Genomic DNA, 6,000 nt, shown 5'->3' with positions numbered 1-6,000 from the left:
TAGTAACTGCAGGGCCCTCCCTATGATTAGAGGCTTCACTCCATTATTAACCTGGCATTCCTTAAAATAGCTTTTATTCTCACGTTAAAGAGAATGGAGACATAGAGATGTCCTTTCACTCTTCTCTTAAAGCCAACGCACCTTTTTTTAGAAGTGTAAACCTACAAGTCTTAAATTGATAGAAGAAAACTATCCAAAAGAAAATGATTTTCTGAAAAGAGCACCCTTCCCTCAGTAAAGGCACTCTAAGGCCTCTGCCTAACGGAAGAGATGCAGCGTTTCTACACAGAGCTTTCACTCCCTGGGTCTGGTCATCGAACCTGCCTGGCCATGCTATTACTCTTGTTCTACGGCGTGACTTCTTTCCAGGGAGTACCTTTACTCATCTATTCAGAGTAGTGTAGTATTTCTTCACTGGGCTTTTTCCTCCCTAGGAGCCTGCCTAGGGGAGGTCCTATCAACACTGTGGGCGATGCTGAGAAGTGCTGATGTCAGTCTGTTCTACCTATCAATAGTCCAGCAGGAGCAGTGACACCAGGGACGAGGGGCTTTCAGCCGCCAGGTGTATCAGTTTTTTTGGCTCCTGAGCCAGACGATGGGGTGGTATTTCCCTTGCATTGATCAGGGCCCCTGGCGCTGTGACAAAAGCACCAATTATACCTATTGGACAAGTGCACGTTCTGGGGACTTCCTCTGAAACTGAAGAAGTGCTGGCAGTGCCAACCCTCTCTGACCCCTGGCAGTGCCAACCCTCTCTGATCCCTGGCAGTGCCAACCCCCTCTGACCCCTGGCAGTGCCAACCCTCTCTGATCCCTGGCAGTGCCAACCCACTCTGATCCCTGGCAGTGCCAACCCACTCTGATCCCTGGCAGTGCCAACTGTCTCTGATCCCTGCCAGTGCCAGCCCTCTCTGACCCCTGGCAGTGCCAACCCTCTCTGACCCCTGGCAGTGCCAACCCCCTCTGACCCCTGGCAGTGCCAACCCTCTCTGACCCCTGGCAGTGCCAACCCTCTCTGACCCCTGGCAATGCCAATCCTCTCTGATCCCCAGACCAGTCGCGAGAACAGCTGACAGTGAACCCGGAAGTCGCCACCGGCCGGTGGCATATCCTGCCCTCGCCAGGCTCCCGGCAGGGCCCTACGGCTCCCAGTGACTCACGTAGTTAATAAATGACTGGGCGGATGGATGTGGTTTTCCCCCTGAGATGCGGCCGTCACTTTGATGCAGCCCGGGTGCTCAGAGGACCAGCGCCTCTTCTCCGAAAGAAGTCTTCTCGGCGCTGGACGAGGAGAGCACAAGGCTGAAGTGAGGTAGGCCTTTACATACGTCACATGCTCATCCTTTCATACAGGCTGGTGGGCACCTCTGCGACACAAAGAGGGGGACGGGGGGGGGGGGTGGGGGGGGGACGAGGCGTGTGTCATTTTATAAAATTCAAATTACCAATCATTAGTAAAGGCAGAGCAAAGAGTCGGGGAAAGATGGGGGTGTTTAGAGCCAGGCCTGTTTTAACGTGCTTTTTTAATAATGTCATATACCTTTTTTTCAAGTAGGACAATGTTTATCAAAGAAACAGTAAGTTAAATATAAAAAATTAAATGAAAAGATATTCGTTTAAGTCAGTCAGTCCGCTGGCTTGAAGTGTAAACCCTGCTCTTCCTTGCCTGGGGGGCAGGATCTGTTTGCAGATGTTAAGGGTCGTGCAGCTGCTCTCTGCAGGGTTCAGCTGCCCTTAGACCACCTTTGGAAACCAGAAGGTTCGGGTTTTGTTTACCATTCAGTGGAGAATGCTGATTAAACAAAGGGAAACAATGATGCTGGGCAGTGTTTCATGATGTTTGCCTAATTTAAAGACATTTTTATAAGTGGAGGCTAATTACCTACTGAGAAAGGAACTGTCAAATCAATCAAATCAAAGGAAGCAGAATGCCCAACTCATTTTCTAGGTAGGCAGGTACATTTGTGAAACTTCATTCACCAGCCTGTTGTCACGCCTGTCTCACCTGGGGTTTGGAGGCCATGGATTCTGGTGCAGGAACAACAAGCAAATGTGATAAGAAGGATGTACGTTGTTACAACGCATGCTTTTACAACGCATGCCTTTACGACGCAACTTTTACAATGCAAGTCGCTACAACGACTTGCGTTTGGGGGCACTGGATAGTGAATAGTTTAATTTACTTTTCCAACTCCAGTCCCCGTGGATAGTAGGGAAGGTGTTGGATAGTAAATTAAAACTATTCCCTACCCTAGAGCGCCCCCCAGCGCAAGTCGTTGTAATGACTTGCGTTGTAATGGTTGCGTCGTAAAGGTACTTTGTTGCAAAAGTTGCGTTGTAAACGCTGTTCCCCGATAACAATGTCTTTGTGATGTTTTCTACTGAATGTTCTGGCACAAACCCCTCCTCCCCCTTGAGCGCAATGAAGTGGTTGCAAAGTGGTGTAAGCGCTATGCGAGAACCCCCAATAAAATCAATGAAAAGACAAGGTTATGTTCACATTCGATGATATAGCTCCCTGTACATAATTAGGTTGCTTCAGGGTGCTAGTCCAATGCTTTATCAGGGAGGTCCCGACCATAGCCCAACAGTTCAGCAATGGTCATCAGACTAGAAACCTCTGTCGAGTGACCTCAAGCATGAGAGAGGTGGTGATGGTGCCTTTATTTGCGTTCATATAGAAAGTACGGTATTTTAAAAGAAACTGTAAAGAGGGATGAACAAAACGAGCAGAGGTGGCCGGTCATTCATCGTATGCAAGGGCTTAGCTCAGTTAAGGAGGTTGAGTGGGTGCACACCTCAAATTTCCCAACTAAAAAAGCAGGACTGCAGGGTGGAGGGGGGGGATGACCAAGGTTTGGGATGGACTGCTGCCACGAGGAACAAGGACAGGACTGATTTGCATGAGGTGTGTCTCTATCTAGAGTGGCACAGTGGGTGAAAAACAATGGATTGGAAGGCTTCCCCGAGAGCTTGTCAGTGGTCATAGTATTTTCAAGCATTCATTCCATCACCTTTAGGGTGTTTTATTGCTAGCAGCATGCCTGGAAACCTAAGATTGCCACAGCTTTCTAAGTCTATTACAGCCAATGTTTGTAAATTCCAAAGAGTAGTAAATTTGCACCCATCCAAGAAGTACTACTGTGGCGCAGATGTACTACTTTTTGGGAAAACAGGTCACTGATCCAAAAAATGAACAGGTTAAAACCTCTTAGTGAAATGAGGACAACAAGAAAAATTGACGCAGACATAGCAGACCCGATCAAGAGTCCCGCAGACTCAACTACCAAACCATGAATGCATGTGAGGGTGTGTCGCACCCCCAAAACACCAGCTGAAGCTATGCTACAGCCCATCCCACATGGGACTGGTAGTTCTCCCTGGGCCAGTGCTTAATTTGTGCTGGTGGTTTCCACTGCTCGGCACCTGCACTTAATTGTCACACCTGCTCTAGCGACAGTCCACCACATGGTAGCTTTGTCTTTTTAAAATTGAGAGTTGAGCACAACAACCTTGTTTATTAAGTCAATATACATTGAAAATTAATAATACCAGTCTCTCGTGCCATTATTATAGCTGGATGTGGCCTGAAGTAGTCTCAATTGTCACACTTGTGGGAGTGCGATGGTTAGGTGCTATGTTGGTTCTGTCACTGGCAGTGGTGGCAGAGGCAATGGGTGATGCCGGCTGCAGTGTCCTTTCGTGAAGGGCCCTGGCATTTTATTTACAAATTAAGCACTGCTGGGCACTCATGATTATGGTAACATATAACAAAATGGCCTGAAGTCCTTGCCCTGGGATCACTTATTTTAAATGTATTTTCATGGCACGCATTCTTCCTAGTTTCTTCTACAAGAAGCCTTGATAGTAGGGTTGCCCAATTGGTGCACATGGGCAGGACTCGATGCTTCAATGTCCTAAGCTCGAGTCTCAAAAGAGGTGGGTGCCTGGGCAGATTAATAGGGTGAGCCGAGCCAGAGCTGAGCCATGGGTCTGACTTGGTTCCAAGAGTACGTACATAGCCGATTCATTAAAATGTTTGTCATGTATATTGTGCAACAAACATCATGTAAAAATGCCATACAATCTCTTTAAAATGTAAAAAGGTGTATTTCTTTAACATGCAGAAGTGTTTCACCTTAGAACATCAGATTATATCACTGCGTTGAAACAAAAGTGATAATATTTAGAAACATTCATGGCTCGCCCTTAACAACAATGACATTAGTGAACTAAGAGGCAGGTCGGTAGTCATGTAAACCCTAAACATGGACTAGATGCATATTACAGATGGAGCCACATTACAGTCTATTCAATTAAACATAACAGGAGCTTGTACAGGGCACATCCTGCATTCAAGTCATTAAAAGCAGGCTCATGTGTAGTACTAAAGAAAAAGGAGGCTCTGTGAAATGCATTTTTTGCCTAGGATCACACAATTTGGATAAACAAAGAAGCGGTATTGATTCCAGTTTATCTGGAAGTTCTGTCACCCGATGGGTATCTCTCACGTTTACATCAAAGGTCCCTGTTTTGTCTTTCATTCTTGGCTCATGAGGAGAAACAACCAACACAGAGATGGCAGACCCGACTCAGGGCCACCAGACCCAACTTCCATGCCAAGAATGTATTTATTTTGGGGTTGGGGGGGGGTTCCACACCCCAAATCCCCCCACTGAAGCTATGTCTCATAACTCACGTAACTATGCACATGAACTTATTCATCACAATTGGGCTTGCAGAAGTCAAACAGTCACTGCGACAGAAGGTTGACACTTGCTGTGCCTCCGCCTATGACGCTTGTCATGCCTGTCCTATGCCACTGTGCCACAGGAAGCTTGTGTGTCAATTACTGTGCTGACGAGTTCCTGCTTGTTTGTTATTGTGGCACACAATGCATGTCTGTCACTCACTCTATGTAGAATGCCTGCCTGTAAAGTATACTGTGGCATATACTGTGGCACAGAAGAACTGTCTGTCAGTTAGTTAGTACTGTGTTACTGAGTGCCTGTCAGTCTGTCTGTCAGTTAACAGAATGACTGCCTGTCAGCTACTCCGATACAGAAGAATGCTGGCCTGCCACATACTGTGTTACAGAATGCCCAGTTGTCAGTTAGAATGGCACAGAATGTCTGCCTGTCAGTTAATGTGGCACAGAATATCTGCCTGTTAGTTAATGTGACACAGAATGTCTGCCTGACAGTTAATGTGGCACGGAAAGTCTGCCTGTCAGGTAATGTGGCATGGAATGTCTGCCTGTCAGTTAATGTGGCACGGAATATCTGCCTGTCAGTTACTGTGTTACAGAATGCCCAGTTGTCAGTTAGAGTGGCACATTTGTCTGCCTGTCAGTTAATGTGGCACAGAATGTCTGCCTGTCAGTTAATATGACATGGAATGTCTGCTTGTTAGTTAATGTGGCACGGAAAGTCTGCCTGTCAGTTAATGTGGCATGGAATGTCTGCCTCTCTGTAACTGTGGCATGGAATGCCTGCCTGTCAGTTACTGTGTTACAGAATGCCCAGTTGTCAGTTAGAGTGGCACAGAATATCTGCCTGTTAGTTAATGTGACACAGAATGTCTGCCTGACAATTAATGTGGCACGGAAAGTCTGCCTGTCAGTTAATGTGGCATGGAATGTCTGCCTGTCTGTAACTGTGGCATAGAATGCCTGCCTGTCAGTTACTGTGTTACAGAATGCCCAGTTGTCAGTTAGAGTGGCACAGAATATCTGCCTGTTAGTTAATGTGACACAGAATGTCTGCCTGACAATTAATGTGGCACGGAAAGTCTGCCTGTCAGTTAATGTGGCATGGAATGTCTGCCTGTCAGTTAATGTGGCATGGAATGTCTGCCTGTCAGTTAATGTGGCACGGAATGTCTGCTTGTTAGTTTATGTGGCATGGAATGTCTGCTTGTTAGTTAATGTGACACGGAATGTCTGCTTGTCAGTTAATGTGGCACGGAATGTCTGCCTGTCAGTTAATGTGGCATGGAATG

General features: G+C 46.7%; 1 protein-coding gene across 1 annotated transcript in view; it reads left to right on the top strand.

The window, feature by feature from the left end:
* The first annotated feature begins 1,217 nt into the window (after positions 1-1,217).
* The window catches only part of LOC147709613 (cGMP-dependent protein kinase 2-like), a 289,096-nt gene continuing 284,313 nt past the window's right edge, over positions 1,218-6,000 (top strand). The window contains exon 1 of the mRNA XM_086928129.1: positions 1,218-1,312. The gene's annotated coding sequence lies outside the window, so the exon portion shown is untranslated. The remainder of the gene's footprint in view (positions 1,313-6,000) is intronic.

This window comes from Lissotriton vulgaris, chromosome 6 (genome assembly GCF_964263255.1).
Source record: "Lissotriton vulgaris chromosome 6, aLisVul1.2, whole genome shotgun sequence".
Classification (NCBI taxonomy): domain Eukaryota; kingdom Metazoa; phylum Chordata; class Amphibia; order Caudata; family Salamandridae; genus Lissotriton; species Lissotriton vulgaris.
Note: the sequence above shows the minus strand (reverse complement) of the source record. Positions and strands in the feature narration are given on the sequence as shown.